The sequence below is a fragment of the Lates calcarifer genome, linkage group LG23, assembly GCF_001640805.2.
Source record: "Lates calcarifer isolate ASB-BC8 linkage group LG23, TLL_Latcal_v3, whole genome shotgun sequence".
NCBI classification, from domain to species: domain Eukaryota; kingdom Metazoa; phylum Chordata; class Actinopteri; family Centropomidae; genus Lates; species Lates calcarifer.
Genome location: NC_066855.1, coordinates 15,156,383 through 15,174,295, shown reverse-complemented (window position 1 = coordinate 15,174,295; position 17,913 = coordinate 15,156,383). Strand labels below are relative to the sequence as shown.

Below are 17,913 nucleotides of genomic sequence, written 5' to 3'. Positions count from 1 at the left end.
CAGCCTTTCTTAGTTACATTATCATTATCTTTCATTGTGGAAAACAGGGCTTTTTTATTCCCTCTCAGAGCTGTCTTCTGAAGTGCCTTAGAGTCTTCCTCATCCTTACTATGCAATATTGATAATGGCCCCTTTTCTTAGTGCATTATCCTGTGTAACCTCACAGCCTCACATGGTTTACTGTGTTTGCTTTGTTGACAGGAAATAGGAAGTTGCCTGTTTATATCTTGGTCTGCTGTTGCTTTATTGTTGATGCATCTGCACCTCCTGAACTTGCTTGCAGTGTCAGTATCAGTTGGTGTCCATCATGAAAGCTGTTGACTACATGTACTATATGACCCTTGGCACAGTTTGGCATGGACCATGGTGTTGGTTTAGACCCAGCTCATATACTGTACAATACGATCTGACATTGCAGCAGGATACACACTATATGATAGCTGCTCAGTCAACACAAATATAGCACAAACATGTGATCACATGTCACACTCACACACCATTGAAATCCAGCTTGACACAGAACACCCATCAGCATGTACATTAGACCTTAGACCTTTATACAAAGCTAATGCATCATAGGCATAGGATATACCTCCAGAGCATGTCTATAGAATAGGAAAGAATGGTCAAAATCGAGGCAGTAGAGGTAGAAATATGTTGGATTTTAGTCCCCTAGCATGAGCCAATAATCTTCAAAGACACAGGATGTCATAATGCATCTGAGTAGCATCTTTCATTAGAACCTCTGTCAAACATCATGCCCTTTAAGCTCACATTAGTAATGAGCATTAATAAGACATTTAGCCAGTCCTCAGCTGTAGACAGAATAGTTGTTAAATTCTTGTAGGTCAGCCACTCCCCCAGCAATCAAATGTAAACACCAACTGGAGGATTCATATTGGGTTTTGACAACCCAATGCTGGTTAACCACCTGTCAGATTCCTGCCTTGAAAACCAACACAGCACAGTGGCTGAGAAATTCTTTCTCTCTCACACACCTTTTTTATTACCCTCATTTCAAAACACTCAAATTATATGAATATGTTAGTTTTAGCCTCAGCAGGAGGGCATCGTACGACTGCTCCTCCATTGAGCTCTCATGTTGTTTGCCCACTTCACCTCGCGGTGAGATACCTCTCTCCATGTGTCCTGTCTTTTTTACCCACACAGGCCTGCAGAAGAGGATCCCTCCAGCTAATTAGAGAGTTGCCAGTGGAATTTCACTGTGACAAAGAGGAGCTATTCATAGCTGCAGGATGGTGAAAGGCTGTTCTGGCAGCAGCGATAGCATTGCTCGGAGGAGTTAGCAAAATGAAGAGACTTCACTTTGAGGGTTTTCTTTTTCCAAAGACACCCAAACTCTCGACCCAATGTAATGCTTCTCTGCCGTCAGTGCCGCTCCCTTTGCCTCTGTTTTGCCTTCTGCTTCTAGTGCAGGAGGACAGATCTGAGTTGGTGCCTGTCACAGGCTGTCAGCACAGCCGCTAAATAGTTGACCTCCAATCTTAACTGGAACACGTTGTCTTCAGTGAGTTGAGCTGGTGTCTCTCTCATATCTGACCCATATGCACTTTTCATTTTAAACAGTAATACACTGCTCAGACACAATCCATTTCACTGCCCAATAAATTCACTGTGAGCAGCCCAGAGATCCCTTGTGTAAACTCAGTGTATGACCCTTGGCCTCATCTATTAGCAAAATTAGTCATGTTTAGAGCCTATTGCTCTTCTTTGCACCTCCATGCATCAAACCATCCATCCATCTACCCACCCACCCTACCATCCTCCACAGCATTTCTACAGGAAGACTGATTCTTTATGTTCAGGCCGAGAGGAATTCCCCTCATTTGGCATGTTAAGTGCAATCTGCTCTTGTTTTTTCCTTTACAAATACACAGACTTCATGAATGATACATTAGGAATAGGTGATATGGATAAAATCTTTGGACTTTGGAAACAGCAGTTGACCGACAGACAGGACTTTTTAGAAAATATAGTAAGTGAATACTTGAAAATCAACTTTTTTCACTTACTAGCTTTTTGTAAAGTTTTCAACTCCAACCTGTGGTAGTCTTAAGCAGATGGTATTTGCACAGCTCCAGGAACTGCTAGTAAGCTGACCTTAAGTTAGGGTATTTTTGCCTAATGGAGGCAAAGAAATTTTTATGCATAAAATGAAAGTCTGTTTTTGGATAAACAAGCAAATTAGATGCCTGAAAAGGAAGGTCATCACAGTGATGTAAAATCAGATGAAAATCCAGTGTTTCAATAAATCAGCCTTGTAGCCTGCAGTGGCCTAATATAGTCAGAGATGTTAAAAGGATACCTACCTTGGAATAAACTGTTTGTAACAATCTTTAACAGGTAATCTCACAGTATACATCATCATATAGCTCAACCCTAATGTTGACACATAGGTGAAAATGTTATACAAATATCAGCCCATACTAGATCACACATATTGTTACAACACAGACACACCTAATTCCACACCATCAGACAAACACACATGCACACATTTGGATGGGACAGTGAAGACATTAAAAGCTCCCTCCCGTCTCTAAACACTTTACAGTTAAGGTGGTTTTCTTTCCTTCCTTGTTCTCATTTTCACAGATTTTCTGACCATTTCTGGATATTCTCTTGTTAAATCTCTCTTTTCCCCTCGTCATCTCTTTCATCTGTCTCTCTCCCGTCTTTGTTGTTGTGTTTCAAGCAGCTGTCTGTGGCCAGCATGCCTTCTGATGCTTGTGGGCATCACCATCCATGTGGAATTTTTATGGAGATGGAAACCATAATGAATTGCAGCAGGGATAAATTGTGTATAAAAGCTTAGATACATTTTGTCATAAACCTCACCAGAGAATAGACATGTTGTGAGGTGCAGCTAGTATAGCTTACAATCATCTATTCATTTTGTACTTAGTAGGAACTGATTGATAGGAACTTAAGTCAGAAGTTGGTTGAAGCAGAACAACATGGTGACATATCTGCCTTCAGTTTACTATTATAGTCAATCACTGGTCTTTTGCATAAAGCTGAACTCTGATGAATTTCCTCTTATTGCCAAGTCAGTAAGGTCTAAATTTTCTAGCTTAAATTACCATAATACCATAAGTATTTTGTTATACATTAAATTGTTTTTCTGACTTGAAAAAAAGAACAATTCAACTGCTTCGTCGTGAATAATGTGGACAAATCCACAGCCCTGATGTTTAGAGGAACTGTTTGACATTTCACAAAAAATATTTATACATTTCTTGCTGAGAGTAAGATGAGAATATCTATACCACTCTTGTCTGTCAGTTCAATATTAAGCTACAGCCAGCAGCCACTGGAAAAAGAAGCTTGCTAATTAACATGATATACATGCAGTTTCGGAAGTGTTCCTGTCACTCAAATGTATTATGAAAAAGGCAGAAAAAAGTTCTGGGTGATTGGATAAACTGTTGCTCTTCAGGTATTTGCTCACATACAGTGACTCCCTGTAACACCACAAACTGCCATATATACATTAAGAGCCAGGCAAGCTGTTTCCCCCATATCCACTTTTTGTGCTAAGCTAGGCTAAATACAGGCAACTCTGTATTTAATGCATAGACACAACATTGATATTGATCTTATCATCTTACTTTTGGAAAAGAAAGCAAGATGTTGAACTGCTTCTTCAATTATACTGAAATTTGGCAATGTAGTACAGCTAGCTTAGCATAAGAGTGCTGCACTAGCTTCCTTATCTGCATTGATGGGTTAGTAAACGTCAAAGTCAGACCCTAGTGGCTTCAGAGGTCTATAGCATGCATGCTAATGTATGTCTGATGCCAGTCTCTTGAAGTTTATAGCTCCAATGCTGACATTAGAACCTGTAATGCTAGCTGTAGGAGGGTGTTTCTGCTCCCATTTTAGCAGGACTGTGACGCAGACCCATAGATAAATGTTTGGCTTTCATGTCTGTCTGTGAGGTAAACGAGCTGAGGCTCCTGAGGCCAGAGTTGAGTTTTCACAGGAGGAGGGGGTGGAGAGCAAAGCAAGGGAAGAATAAGATGGAGAGGAACAGGAATGAAGAATAGAAGGAGGGAACAGAGAAGAAGAAAAATAAGTACGAGGAATGAGGGCAGAGGGAATTTCAGGGAGAGGATCGGTGGATGTCCTTGCCGGCCTTTGTACTGTATGGCCTTGTTTGTTTTCTATATGCTGTTTCCCTCCCTTCCCTCCTCCCTCTGCCCCCCACCCCCTGTCTCAGCTGCTCACCCACCCTAACAATCCTCTTTTTATTTCTTCCAGGGCGGAGACGAGGCAGACCACACAACGCAGGAGGCCTGGGGAAATCATTAACCACCACAAACACATACAGTATGACTGGTAAGTTATATTCTGCCCGTCTGCCCATGTGTTTAGTACATGTATATTCATTATGTGTGTGTACATAACACAGACTAAGGGAGCAGCTGGTTTGGGGTCTGTGCTATTTGTATAATGATTTATTATCCTTATCTCTTCTGCTGTCTTCATTCGCTAATTGCGGATGGTGATGTGTCACATGCAGTACGCTCATGTACTCACTGCTGCCCCTCCTCTGACAATTACAGTCTATAACCAGGAGGCTTATGCTACTCCTACTGATGAGTTTCCACAGGTATTACAGGGGTGTAATTTCCTGTGGGGATTGGAGCAAACATGTTCCCCTTACTTTCCAAAATCCTGTTTTGAAACTTTTACAATTTGATTTACCCACTTAAATCTCTTCAGACAGTGTTAACAGTTCAACTGCCACAACTGAAATTATAGGAGCCAAGTTCACAAAAATGTTGACAGTGCATCACTGCACCTTGAGTTATTACTGTTTTGCTCACAATATAATTTATAACTGTGTGTGTGTGTGTGTGTGTGTGTTGTGTGTGGCGTGCGCGTGCGTATGTGTATATATATATGCACACACACACACACACACACGCACACACACACTGCTCACATAGTTAGGATATTGTTATTTACATGAGTGCTCCATATGTAGCCTTGTACCGTGGACCATTACGTGAAAACACAAATGTGTCATCACCCATACAATGCTCCTATCAAAATCTCTGAGTGTATGTATGACATCCACTGAGTCTCACATATCCTACTTATTGTGAGTCGTGATATATGTATGTGTGTGGGTGTGTGTATCCCCCACCCAGATCTGACACTTACCTTTACACTTGTGCCATATATGTCTATTTCCTCATGATGCTCCGACGGCACCAGCGTAGCTCAGTGAGAAATCAAGACCACACAGCATAAAGCATGATTTGAGTTTGATCTGCTGTTTGTTGTTTCATTTGAGTCCTCACATGAAGAATCAGATTCTCCAGCTGTAGCTCACCATGAAATGTGTTTTTTTAAAAATACACATATGTATATTGTCTAAGTAAAGATGGGACTGTGGCTTTTAGAGCTCCAGACATTTTTGTACCGCAGCAATAACTCCATTGTAATAAATACAATACCACTGAAGAAGCTATGCTATCGTGTGCTTAAAAAGTTGGGGTACAGAAGCCAGGAAGTGCAAAACAGAGAACAAAGTCTAGAAATACGCTGAAGGATGGAGGCAAAAAATGCAGGTGTGTGGGTTTACATGAAAAATAATACAAGCACAGCCGTTTTGACATTCTTTGTTCAGTTCTGGTTTATTTTGGATTCTGTCCAACGTTTACTCTTTTATTTTAAATTGAGTCTTAATATTAATGGCAGCTGCTTCAGGTTGTGTAAAAAGGAAACAAGAAATCTTGCATTACCAGTCTTTGACACTGTATCACAGTTAAGACTTGTGTAGCTGTGCCACTTAATGTTACACAAAGAAACACATCAGGAATATTAAGAAGACAGTGACTAATTATTGTACTGTAATTACCTTACCTCTAATAATGAGTGCGTACCTTATTTATCTCAGTGGCTCAGCACATTAGAAATGAATAACAGAGTGTGTATAGTGCATAGAAGTTTTTACCATTCAGACACTTTGCTTAATGTGATCCAGAGGGAAAGTATACAAATACACAGTATATTCCGCATTTTCTTAATATAAGCCAGGTAACAGAGTAGACATTAAATCAATCCAAAGTTTTTGCTTGATCCAGTAGAAGTTTAAACTGTATATACTGACCATGATGGACCTCTCTCGTTCGTCTATATGTATTGTGAGGTTTTGATGGTTACTAATGACAAAAGCAGTTGACTAAGAGGTTTTTCTTGGCAGAAATCTGCATGATGGGAAATTGAAATAACCATGTGATTGTTGGAACAAAGATGCCATATGCTGATCTTTAATTGAAAGAATTAGACTTTTATTTAGATTCTATTTCTACGACTCTGCCCACAACATCTTATACAATCAACTTTAGAACTGTCTCCTATAGTCTTCTGCTCTTCTCTCATCTTTCCTTTCCTTTCGTCTCCTCTCCTGTCCTCTGTACGCACAGCTGGTGAGAATGGGGAAGTGCATAATTGAGGTTTAATCCTGCTCTAAGTCCCTGCAGCATTAGGGAAGCAGCAGAGGCAGATGATGCATAGCAGCTCGGGCAGAGTGAAACGGAATAAACCCCAGAGTTGTTTGGACAGATGTTTGGTGAGAAAGGCTTTAATAGTAGAGAGCTCATAGCAGACCAAAGGGGACTAGTGTTGGTCACAGGCTAGAGTGCTATATCTGGGAACTGGACACAGGTGATATTGAACTGAGCTTATGTAAATACCGCTGTGACCACATGAAGTAAATCCTGTATGATAGCACACTGAAGCGTTGAGTGTATCTCACGCTGGAAGTGATCATTGTATTGTGCTATCAATCTACATACCAATATCTCTGTTCCTTACACAGCAAATGAGGTGTCATTTTCAGCTGCAGCCACTCCTTGTGTGTTGCCATAGTGATCCGTGCAATATATGCATGTCACGTTTGGTTACGTCCAACTATCCTGCAGTGGTGGAAGAGGTTGGACAGATGTTACTGTTTGTATTGTAAATATTTAGCTATATTGTTAATGGTTATGATGCTGTTGCAAATAACTGGCCATCCAGACTGTTGAACCCTGACCTCTGACCTCCTTGAAACCAGACAAGTTAGTGACCTTGTTTGACTGGAGTAAAGGCTGCTTTGAGTGAAGGATCATATTATTAGTTTTCACTTGTGATCTTTATCCATTATGATGATGATGTTGTTGTAAGCCCACAGATGCTTTGCTTGGATTACTGATTTGAACCAAGGTGTAATATTTCACATCTTCAGAAATCTGGTAAGTGCATTTTGCAACTGTATTTTTCTGGATGAACCTAACACATTAAGAATCTTTGAAACTCCTAAAAAAGATAAGTATGGGTACAATCTGCCTACTGTAAATTTGAAACAAAAAAGAAGCTTTTAGAGGCAGATGACTAAAAGAAGTATAAAACATGCATGCAACAAGCATTTTTAGTAAGGGACAAGAATATGTACTTGTCCATTTTGCTCTCAAATTGCAGATTAATCCATCAGAAGAAGTGCAGTAAAAATTTAGACAGCCAGGAATATGGGGAAGTCGGTATGATGCAATACTGTGTCCAAATATATACGCACCCATGTGTTTACTTGTTCAGTTGTAGAATACTGAGCAGAGAAAATGCAACTCGACACTTTCTGTCAGGGATGAGAGCATCCTCAGTGTCATCCAGTAAAGAGAGAAGCCTTGCTGATTCATGATGCTTGTAAAGGCAGCTAAAGAGTGGTCCCCGCTGGACATTATCTTCCTGCTCTTAGGTTAGACGGAGGCCAGAACATACAATTTCTCCATAGAAGGTGGAGAGCTTTCATCAATGGGGAAAGAAAATAGTTGGAGGCAGTGGAGCTGGGGATATTTTAGAAGGTGTATTTATCCCCAGGAAGTGAGTCTTTCAGAGCGGAGATGGGGGTGGTACAGACGTTAGGCTCACACTTTAAGGTTCAGGGGTTGATGTGCACGTACAGTATGTGTGTCTGTGTGTGTATGTGCAGCTGTTGGTTCCTGTGCATGTACGTCTGCTGGTGCCTGTGTGCGTCTTTAACTGGGAGCCAGGCGGGGTGTTAGGTGGGGGCACAGCCAGGCGAGGAGGTGGGGTCAGTCTTCCATCACTTGGCTACAGGCAAGCATTCTTAACACTTCATAAATCTCACCTGGTGCTATACAGGACCGCTTCTGACATAGTTGCCACAGTGCACATTCATACACTCACACACACACACACACACACACACACGCGCATACACCCATGTGTGTACAATATGTGTAGCATGCACATCTTTTAGTGGGTGCATGTTGTATGCTGCCATGTGTACAGTATATATGGTATGTGTAGTAGCACACAGGCAGTAAAGTAAGAGCCAAAGAGTCAGTCATGTCAGCAGCAGCAATGAAATTGGAAAAATAAAGTGATGTATAATCTGTGTGCTAGTGGTCTCTGCTGGAACAGAGCACCTCTTATTGAAAACTCCTTCTGTTTGAACAAAGAACTAAAAATGAGAAAATCTGCCTTGTTGTGTCTAAGTTATACTAACTAAAGCCTCCTGTGTCAGATTTTCTTGTTGCATTGTGATTTGATGTTCTCCTCCCTCTACAGGTGCTGAAGGAAAAAAAACACATTTACAATTCTTTTCCATCTGAGTTAGAAAGCATGCAATAACATGCAAAGCTGTTGTTCATCTCCAGTTTATTTAAACTTTTATTATGTTTCATCAGCTATAAGGACACTGTAAGAGGTCACACGGTGAGAGTTTAGCCAGATTCTGCAAACTGCTTTGTTTGCCTGTGATATTGCCTCAGTTATGTCTTTCAAATAATCAGAACCTGTCTGATCATGTTTCCAAACCTACAATTTGAGATCTAAATGGAATGAACTCAAGAATGCTCTAATGCTGATAATGAGCTTTAAGCTGATACCATGCAACATTAAGTGAATTAAAAAAAAAAAAATGAGTGAGGCAGAATAACCCCTATGAACTTGGATGTCATAGTTTTGATAGTGGCTAAAAAATATCCCCAAGACATGTTTTTCAGAGCATTACATTTCACCCATCCAGTCTTTTGACATGCATAAGAACAAAGCAAAGTTAATCTTGACAGCACTGTAGATGCACAGAATTAATCTGGCACACAGCAAGCCAAGTAAGACTAATCTCTCCTCCAATTTGTCCTGTTCCTCATCACAATCCAGTGACTGGTGCTCATTGATCTAGTTTCAGTCACCATCCAAACCAGGTCTAAAGTCTTGACATGAATAATTCTCTACACAGAACCTCTAGCCTTTTTTTTTCCAGACTTAATATTATTCAGTGTATTTTAATATCATGACTGCTGAGACAGGCTGTCAACTTATATTCTTGTGACACTGAGCCAGTTGATGTATCCAAAAATAGGGGAGAGTCTTTAACTTACTGGTTACATATTGTTGTAGTGGTTTAGGTTGATGCATCATAATCTCAGTGATTTTACAGTGATGTTTATAATGACTGTAATGTTTGTGGATTTCAACCATTGAATCAAATAATTCTCTAATTTGTTTATTCATAGACAAATGCTTTTTCGTTTACCTGTTTGCCTGTTTTTACCTGCTTGTGTAGCTTTCTGTAAATACAGCCCCGGGGCTCTGCACGAGAGTAGGAAAAAAAAAATCTGCTTTTTTGCTCATGGGAAACGACATTTCATCTCAGTGCACTCAGTGAACTACTGTATAGGAAGGAATTCAGTACATATAGCTAGAGTCCATTATCTATTCCCTCAACTTGTGTACTTTTCTATCAACTATCAGCAACCTCCACTGGTGGCGTAATGCATGTGTACATAACGTACGCACACTGTGGACTTCCCTGACCTCGTGTTCTTTGCGTTTGTGATAACTTCAAATTTCCTTAAAAGACCAGTGAGGATTCAAACCTTTCTTCAGGTGTATCAGTAACGCCTGGATAGATGTTTTGGCAGTGCTTTCTGTTTCTCTGAAGCTGGCTACAGAGTGCACCTGTTCTGTCTTTTTAATCCAGGAAAATTAGTGATGACTGATGTGCCCACTCAGCACACACACTCACACAAACACACACAGACTTGACTTTAATGACCACAAGGCCGGGTCCAGTGGAATTTGTTTTTGGAAAAGTATGACAGGTAAGCACCGCTCAAGGTGAAAGCTGTCTGCCTCAGACATGGTGGAAACAGTCAAGCATTCTTCCAATTTACCTCAAGCAGCTCACCTCTGACAGAGGAGCTGTGTATTCACTAAAAAAGACTTGACTTTCCTCACTATATGTTGCCAATGTTTCTGCAGGTGACTATAGAAGTTTCCTATGTTTTTAAGAGGTGTCCAGTAATTTCCTTTGAAGCAAAGTAAAGTCATCACAGGGTTAGACATTAGCACTCACTTTCTTTCCTTGTCACACTCACTCAGTGCAGATGTGTTGAGAGGACAGCACATGGTGTTACTGACACTCTCTTCACTGTCCTTTTTTTTCACATGACTCTGCAGAACACACACATGCCTGTGAAGGTTTGCACAGTAATGGCAAGCAAAAGCCACCAAGTCACTGGCTATCAGTCAGATACACACACAAACATTCACATAAAACTTTTATTAACTATACCAATGTCACAGACATCTACTGACTACTCTACTCTGGTGTTTTTGTGATTGAGTATGTCACTTAAATGTCAATTATAGCTTGTATAAATCAATAATGTTAGTTTTATTTTGATATAAAGAGAGTAGTAAAATAGTGAATGTGAAATAACAGTGATTTTAAGTGTGCTTTAAACATATTATTCCTTTTCTGATAAATAGTTGACAAAATATCAATTTGAGCCCATGGTGATATGTCTATATCTTGCTTTTTTTGTTCGATCAACTGTCCAAAATCCAATGATGTTTAATTTATAGTGATTTAAATCAAAGAAAAAACAGCGCATTCACACATTTAAGGAGCTGGAACCTTCAGGTTTTTGTAATTTTTGCTTGATAAATGACTCAGACTTGGTTGAACTGTTTAGTCAATAATCTATGACTGGGGGTCATAGAAGTAGAATATGCTTCATTTTAAGGGAACTACAAGCCAATAAGTTTGGGAACTACTGCTCTGATTGCTTTGTGTCACTGATATAAAACGAAAATTAAGGTAACACATCTTTGACTGAAACTAAAGCCTTACAGAGGTGAAGTGTGGCTTAAAAATTCACATACACATTTTGTATAAATGGCTAAAAATACAATGTAAAGCCCTGCCAAGATTAACAATAACACAAAGGCTCAAACTCATACTCACATGAGTTGGCGGGCACACACCCCAGAGAAACCCACGTAAACACAGGCAGGCAGGGGGGCTTATTACCAACAGCAGTGGCTTAGTGGCTGTGTGTTTAAACCGTAACTCCTCCAGCCCGTAACAACCACAGAGAGAGATTCAGACATACACAGAGGATCTTGGCTTCATCAGCCTGAATGTGTCTTTGCTGGTCTCTGTCAGGGAATTATCAGCTGAACTAACTAGCTGTCTGCTGCCATCCTGTCCACAACTCATTGATCACTAGCTCCCCCACCGCTCAAGGGCTATTTGCTAGCAGCTCAGAGGGAATGGTTTCCTGGCAAACAAGAGTGAGCCAGGGCAGGGATAGAGTATGTTCTGTGTGGCCAGCGCTGCTCGCTCACGGTGACTGAAGTGAGCAATGTTTGAGCTTAACGAGACATTGAATACATTAACACAGAAAGTATACAGTACTGGCCCGCACAGCTGACCACCGCACTTCATAGCCACTGCTGGTGTTTTTGAGTGAGCGTGGTCATTTTGCAGCTGTCATACACAAGTGAGGCCCTATTTTGTGGTGGTTGACGACCAGACTCGCGCATTTCCTGCGGCTTTTTGATTTGTATTTGAGGATGTCAGCTCCCCCAGCCCCGCCCCTACTTACAGATGCTTTTTTTGGGTCTTTTTGCCGTCTATTCCCAGACCTGGTTAGCATTAATGAGATGTTATGTTGGCCACTAGCAGTGGTGCCTTACCCGCATCTCTCCTCTTTCTGGCATCAAGTCAACATGTATATAAATGTAGCGAGGCTGAAGGTCTCACATTTTGCCACCCGTACTACTACTTAGCCAGAAGCAGCATCATGCAGGAGTTTTGCACTAATGGCCATGAGGGGCGTCTATTTCATCCAGCATTAAAGGATAAGGCTGGTGTTATTCTAGATTCTTTAAAACCAGCAGTCAAAATCCATCTATCAATCCTTTACAACTTCCCTGTCTGCAGCACTCATCCCAAGCCCACTGGTTAGATATAGATATAGATATAGATATAGATATAGATATAGATATATAAAAGATTGGTCAAAGATATATATAGAGTTCAATTTTGAAAAAGGTGAATTATTTTCTGAAATTGCAGGTCACTGCTATTTTAGCCAAGGTACTCAAACAGGAGTTGTTTGGGACTATTTTTAATTGTGAATTAAAACACATTAGGTGCTCTTGTGAGTATTTCAACAGGATGATGTTTGTTTTTGGTGTAATGAAGAAACATGTCCCACAGTGCAACAGTATAGCTCACTGATGGACTTTTTTAGTAGTTTTTGGGAAACAATGGAGCTGTGTGGAACAGAGGAGTAAGATACATCAGGTCTGGATTCACAGATTATACTTGTTACTCAGATTAATTCATTGTTGGTTTTTGTCTTTTCATGGGATTGGTTGAAATCTGAAAATACATATTGGAATGCAAAGGGAATTGTTGTGGTGCACCTCCACATACCTTAAGACCAAGCATACTGGTCTGTGCCACTAATTGGACAACAATTTGTCTATAATTGCAAACAGGTTACAGTGTGTCTCCTCCCTGCTGCAGTCTCCTGCAACGATGTATCAGTAAGGGCTTTGTGTTGTTTTCCATCAGAATATGTGCTGCGCCACGTGAGGATTTACTGCCTGCCAGAATCTTCGCTGATAATTTACCGTGCACTAATTATTGTTTGTTTTGTTTTGTGTTGCTGTTCCATACAAAAATCTGTTTGAGGTCAGAGGCTCAGGCTGTCATTAGGAATTTCACTCTGTGAGCGCATTCACATCAGATAATGAACTAGAACAAATAAGCCTCCCTCTCTCTCACCTGCTCTCCTGCTGTGGTGATGTCAAGTGTAATGACTCGTCCACATCCTCTCCATGCTTATCATCATCTCACTCACTTCACAAACAGAAGCACAGTGAAGCTGTTCAGCAAAAACGCCTGCTTATTAGGAGTACTGGACTTGGAAAGGACCCAAAATGTGTGTGTTTTTGCAGCCTGCTAAATGTGCTTTTGTGCAACTCTTTTTAGCATGAGCTGTGTGTGTATGTGTGTGTGTGTGTGTGTGTGTGTGGATATTCAGGACAAATATGTTTTTTCAAAATATTTTGGGTAACAGCATAAAGAAATCCTTGTTATGCTGCCAGATCATGTTGCAGTTCTTCCTCCTTCTATTAGACCAAGGAGCAAAGATTTTTTTCAGACTTGTCAACCTGTGTTTTCCCCCTGCGTATTTTTCATATATTTTGTCTGGCTTTGGTCACATATGAACACAAATGGCAGCCTGGCCATTGTCCCATCAATCAGCTCGTAAATGTCATTGGAAGGATGTGGGACGTGGCAGCGTTGAGACAGAAACATGTTGAGAGGACTTTTATCCTGCACAGTGGGATACAGTGGGAGGGAGAACTTTACTCCTGGTCTGGGCCGCTTATATAAGTCAGAGCCTGGTTTCTTTAACTAGCAGTTAGGGCCTGGTTCGGTTGACAGGCCTGCATCTGGTCAGTCCCAACATGACGGGTATATTCAAGTGTGAAGTGGGATTCCATGCTTACAGATTTGTTATTTCTTAATGCACTGTAAAGTTGTAACACTGCAAGCGTTGCTTAATTTGTGGTTATTGAAAGTGCTTGACTGGGGCCAACTTTAAAAACTGTAATTATTTATCACATTTCTGAAATTTAGGTAATATAAACCATGAATCCAAGAGGAAGTGTGTATGATTTGGACAAGGAATCATTATTAATTGAGCATCAATAGCATTTATATGAAATGGCATTTCCTTGTTGTCCTACGTAAGGTTGCATTTGTGTTGTCTTGCTGCTTGGTCAGGCATTACAAACTCATGCTGTGCAGCCAAACAATGCCCAGTCCTGCAGAACCTTAGTCTAAATTACAGTGAAGATCCTCCAGGTTTCAACGAAACCAAATATATCTGTCTGAATTTTGAGGAAACGGTGTATAAAGCAAGTGGAACAAGATGATTTTTCCAATTGTAAAGCTACTTAAAAGAAAACAAAACAGGATTTTAAGGTCCATTCTGAACCAGATATACCATGAAGCGTTATCATCTGCCATCACAGTGTTAGATGAACCAAGGGACTGTGTCTAGACTTGAGCCAGGGACAGTAGAACTCTGACAACACGGCTCTTTCCATGGCATGGCATATATGCTTGTTTACAGTCCAAGAGTCCTAGAAGGTATATTTGACGAGTCTGTTTGTTTCTGGTCTGTTTCTGTGTTTATCAAAGCATAAAAGTGCCTTGCATTTTTTAGCCCCAGATTTCTGACATTTTCACTCTGAATTTTTAACACTAAGTGAAATCAATGACTTGCATAAAACAGACAATTAAAACTAAATCACAGTCACAGACTGATTCGTACGGTGATATCCAGCAGTGTTGTTAGAGCTTAACAGGAGATTTCACAGACTCTGCACATGCACAGACACATTTATACAAGCCACATATAAACCAAATATGTAATGATGTGGATTATTAGAGCCCACCCACAGCATGAGCCTGGACCACTGTCTATCTGTTTGATCAGATAATTACCACCATTATGCGTGCACACACACATACACTCACACACTTAAACATGCACACTCACACACACTACCCAAGAGACTGGTTTTATGCAGGGAGCCACTGGGCTTTGACTCCCCCCCTCCCACCCCCTCCCTCTCTTTCCTCCTCACCATTCCTCTTCCTCTATTCTTCCACTATTGCTCCTCTGCTCTTTATTCCTGGCCTCAGAGCAGCCTTGGCAGTTTGTGAGTTATAGAAATAAAACAAGGTCTGGATACTAAAAAATGGATAAGTGGCCTCAGGACTTGTTAGATTTATATGGGTCCACAACACGGCACTCCAAGAGATGACTGGGTACCCACACTAAGCTGCAGTGTACATGTAATGATGAGGGTGAAATATGAAATCTGAATTTTTTTTTTGATGTGCTGAAACTATGCATTTACAGGACCATAATTTAAATGCTGTTACTTGAACATGCTTTATTTAGCCAAGAATTTAGACTTGGACCTTGATGTTGTTGCTGCTGCTGCTGCCTTCTGAATGTTAACAGCGGAGCTTTGACTCAGTGATTAACAGCTATGTGATAATATTTGTTAGCATGCTAGAGACGAGGCTCTAAGGATGGCAATCTCAGGTCTGACACAGTTTTGCTTTTTGGTGAAACATCTGGTTGGATGTATTTCTGTTAAATTCAGTTCAGACCTTCACGTTACTGATCTGATGTGTTGTAGTAGCTTTGGCAATCCCTTAGCTTTTCATTGCTGCCTGTTTAATGCTAATTTGCTAACACACCAAAATAAGATGGCATTCTTTTTTGCTAAACATCAGAATGTTAGCATTGTCATTTTGAGCATGCTAGCATGTTGATGTTAGCATTAGCAAAAAAGGTGCTAGGCCTCACAAAGTTGATGTCATGGCTGTAGACTTCAAGTCTTGTTATTCATTTTCTGACATTTGATATGTTTTTCCACACCCTCTCTATCCTGCCTACCCATCTTCTTTTGACTACCATCTCTCTTTCTCACCTTCTCATTTACCTTTTATGTTTTCTCGTCACATCCGCCCTCTCTTTTTTTCCCTTGCCTTCCTCTCTCCTTCATTTCTCCTCTGCAGGGCTGCAGAAAGAATGAGACACATTTCCTTTAATTACCATAATCGATGATGGCCCTGCCACCGCGTTACCCACAGTGCTGCTCTCTCCTGCACTACCACCTATATGCTCTCCCTCTGCTCTCCCTCTCACCTCCTCTAGAGTGGTTACTGCTCGGAAAGATTAGGGTCATTACCTGGCAGTGGGGCATGGAGCTCTGCTCAGTGCATTATAGCCTTGAACTTTAACCTATATCAAGTAACTCTAAAGCTTAAAGACAACAAACAACCTGAGCCATTAGCAGTTTCTCTGGGTATTATATTCCTTACCATAGGGAGTCAGGATATTATAGCTAACTCTCTCAGTGCCAAGAAGCCCATTTAATACCTTTTATAATCTTTTATGACTGATTTTTGTTAGGCAGGATCATTTATTTTATATACACGTCATTCTTTTTTCTTGGATCATTTATTTAATGTATGGTTGATTCATTTTTCTTGGATTTCACTCCAAGGTTTATGTTTTTTGGTGCTTTAGGAATGTTGGTCAGAAGGGCAGAGCTGGAATTCCCCTTATGTGAGCTGTGTGCTGTCACAGCCTTGTGTTTACTCATCATGTAAAAGTACAGTTTTACATTTCCTTAACTTAATTTCAGACCTTATAAAAGACAGCTAAGCAGAACGGGCTGGATCACATCCTCAAACCGCACTGTTAGGTTTCTAATTTTAGCACATCATTAGACAATATTTCTTTCACAATCTTTCCCAGTCTTCAGGCTGTCTTGACTGTCTTTCAATCTTTTGTTCAGAGTCATGCATCAGTGACTAAGCGGTGTGTAGATGGAAACCTCTTATAGGTGGTCTGGGATTAAGGTCCTACTATGGGCTAAGTGTGTGGTGTAAAGGGCGGGCTCTTGGAAAAGCCAGAGGAAGAATGAGATAATGTTCGAAGACTAAGTTCAAGACTAGAAAAACTTCTTTGATCTGTAGAAAGAAACTCAGGATTTTAATTTCCTGCTTCTTATTTCTAAAGGATCTGTACATTATTGGCCCCTTTTTTGAATCAGGGTGGCTGTCACCTCACCTCACCTCATGAGGCACTTTACTGAGAGCCTATCAATGAAATAGCAGCGCAATAAAAACACACAGTGTGTAGGTGTGAGCAATGTTTTGACACAGCCAGTCACTCTTGGCAGCTGTCCTCGGCAGCACGGTCCAGGTCTGACGTTTGCTAATGCGCCGACTCTAGCACCAGTGTGTCCGTACGTGTGTATTTTTCTTAATGTCTGTGGGGGATGCTTGTGTCTGTGTTTGTGTTTGTGTGTGTGTGTGTGTGTGTGTGTGGGCGTACAGTCACATAACAGAGATGCAAACCTCTAATTGCGTAGTCAGAAAGGCCAGGAACTAGTGCCAGGAACCTCAGTAAGCATTTCAGAGTGGGTGTGTCGGGGGTATGTACTACTTTTAGCCAATCGACTCACGGTTCTAACAGGAAGTTGTGGTCTGAACACGTGTTATTGCAGCAACAAGGGAACTGAAAGGATAAAGAACAGGGAAGAGAAGGAGCTGTTTAATGCCCAAGTGCAGCCTCTGCAGCTCGTTTAATACTATCCTTTTATTTACAGATGCAATAACATAATATGAGGCAGATAGTTTTACACAAGTTTGTAATAATTAAAAAGGTTTGAGACAGTGTCAGAGAGCTTTGACTGTAGAAATGCAAGCACGGATGCACACAGAAATGGATAAAAAGAAAAAGAAAAGACAAACTTCTCTGCGTGGGCTGCAAAGTTCGGTCTCACCTTTCACAGCAGAGCAACATCACACACAGAATAAATGTTGCTTTGATAATGTTCTCCCCACACTCTTCCATTGTTAGTTAATGGACCAGCACAGTATGAAGGTGTCTTTCCCTATACATGCAAACACACAATAGGCATCATAAGCCACCTAGCACACTCAGTTATCCTGAGAGAAGATTGAATGAC

General features: G+C 40.8%; 1 protein-coding gene across 4 annotated transcripts in view; it reads left to right on the top strand.

Moving 5' to 3' along the window:
• The window catches only part of thrab (thyroid hormone receptor alpha b), a 203,875-nt gene that overhangs the window by 119,620 nt on the left and 66,342 nt on the right, over positions 1 to 17,913 (top strand). For all 4 annotated transcript variants that reach the window (XM_051066199.1, XM_051066200.1, XM_051066197.1 and 1 more), the window contains one exon: positions 4,285 to 4,362. The gene's annotated coding sequence lies outside the window, so the exon portion shown is untranslated. The remainder of the gene's footprint in view (positions 1 to 4,284; positions 4,363 to 17,913) is intronic.